Below are 2,487 nucleotides of genomic sequence, written 5' to 3' on the forward strand. Positions count from 1 at the left end.
CCCCCCCCCCCCGCTGTTACCCCGGCCGCTCTCGCGGCAGCCGCTGCAGTCAGCTCCGCTGCCTCGGTTGACCCCGTCGGGCCAGATGCATGTGCCCTGCTGGCACGGGTCCGCTCTCGGGGTTCCCTGCGGGCTTCCCCCGCCTCCTCCCTGGCCCTGCTTCCGGGGACGCCTTTTATCTCAGCCGGGCGGCATCTCCCAGCCCCAGCTGGATATAAGCGCTGGTGGTCTCCCCGCACGCGTGTCCCTACTCGCTCCGGCCTCTGTGTGGGGTAAGTAGGTGGTTACTCCCCCCCATGGTCCGGCCCCGGGGTACCCTTCTAACCCCCGCGTCCCTGGGACACACACCAAAAAAGCTGTGATATACAGCCAAGCCCTCAGATACCACCGCATTTGCACTGAAGAGAACACCCAGGATTGCCACCTCACCAATATTAAAAAGGCTTTCACCCAACAAGGACACCCTTCCAGAGAGAGAGAGCGCACTTTTGAAAGAGCCACCTGGATACCACATGAAGAACTGCTGCAGTACAGAAGAAAAAACCCCACACGAATTCAGAGACAGAGCTAGTGGAGGTGGGGCCTACAGCCAAAATCTATGGCACAGAGCCCTGTTGGCAATGCATGTCACCTGTGGGTGGCAAGCAACAGCTGTACTAGCCCCTGTGACTGCCACTCGCACCATTGTTGCCACTGCATACTCCATCACTGCTGCTTGGTGAGAAACTCCAAGGTCAAAAATCCAGCCCTGAGTAAGTTTGACACCCCTGGCATAGAGTAATGGGATCTAGTGAGAATGAAGCTGTTTAAGAGAGCAACTTTTCATAACCATGGGACTATTTGAGCTGTTGAAATTCACGTACATAATGAACTGAAGATGCCTGGTATGCAGCTACCTTCCCCCCAAAGACCTTACTGTCCGTTGACTCAAGCCTGCAAGATATTGAACATTTACTACTCCCACTGGAAGAAGTGGGATTGGATTAAAAGGCAGGGGGGTTACCCAAGAATGAGTTGTTTCCTCCAGATGTAAGTATAATATTGCAGAAGGAATAAAGCTGAGGAGAGGAGGAGTGAAAGGATCGTAAGGGAGGGGGGTAGAATTGGACCAGAGGTGAAGTATTACACAGATATCAATTATATGAATCTCTGTGCCACCCTGTGGGGAAAGTTAGTTAAATTACATGTAGGTGTAACCCAGGTGGGATGGGACAAGTAGGCCAGCGATGGGGGAGGGGACATGCTGTGAGAGGGATGCCAGACTTTTGAGCAGATCCTCTTTCCTCTATAGAGTTAGCCCAAGCCCAAAGTTCTTAACTATATACAGTTTATTGAATTACCGACATACATATATAAAATTCTTTAAAATAGATCTAATTGGAGGTATAAATACAAATATACATATAAAGGTCTCCTAGCTGCAGGAAGTCAGCCCTAGGGAGGGATTCGGGTAAGTACCTGTGCCTCAGACCCAGAAGGGGGGTGGATCCCAGGACAGTCAATCCAGCAAGTTTATACCACTAGTGGGTTAGCTAATAAAGACATCCTTACAGAGCCCATTATACAGAATTAATACGTCCAACTATTTATAACACCAACAATAACAATAGATACTGAATAGGAAACATAACTATACCAGATATTAGACACCCTACCTGGGTTCCAACCACTTGGTCCCTCAAATGGGATAGGGTCTTCTCCCCCTAGGCTCACTCCCCCCAGGGTCCCTTGCCCAGGGACGCCTCCCCTGCAGGACCAAGGTTCCCAGTAATTCATGGTCCTTCCTCTGGGGCTGTTGATCTGGCCTCTGGGTCTGCACACCATCTCAGGCCTCCTGGAGCTGTTGGCCTCGAGTTGAGGGTTCTTCCCTCTGGGCCCTGTGCCCCCACGTTGGGCACCCAGGGAGCTCCTATGGGAGCTGAGTCCTCACTGGCTCTGGTTCCCCAGCCTCACGCCAGGGGTCTTTCCCCTTCCCGGACCCTGCTCTGGGCACTAGGGTTCTTTTAGTTTAATGCTGAGCCACACTGGGGCTCTGGTTAGCCCTGGCTCTAGGCCAGATAACTTGAGCAGCCTTGAGCTGCTCTCAGGGCCGACTCTCTATGTGCCAACTGCACTGTATGGGGCCTAAGCAGTGTTGAGCTGCTCCCAAGGCCAGCTGTGTGTGCTGATCTGCACACTGACTACCCAGCCACTTGCTGGGTTCGCAGGCTCAAGCTGCCTTGAGCAGCTCCTCGTGCCTGATCCCTGTGCACCGATTTGCACACCGCTAAAGCTCAAGCAGGGTCCCAAGGATGGCAATCTCTGGAGCTTCTCTCTCCCCGCCATCCCTCATTGTCTCTCCAGCTTGCTGAGCATGCTTCCCCTTTATACCCTTCAGGGGCTCCATCCCCAAAGTTCTCCGGACCTGACTGGTACAGTTCCAATTCAGGTCCAGCTGCTCCTTGCCCCCTCCCTTTGGAAAAGGGTGGGGCATTGCTTCCCTTGTGC

The sequence above is a fragment of the Alligator sinensis genome, unplaced genomic scaffold, assembly GCF_000455745.1.
Source record: "Alligator sinensis unplaced genomic scaffold, ASM45574v1 scaffold188_1, whole genome shotgun sequence".
NCBI lineage: Eukaryota > Metazoa > Chordata > Crocodylia > Alligatoridae > Alligator > Alligator sinensis.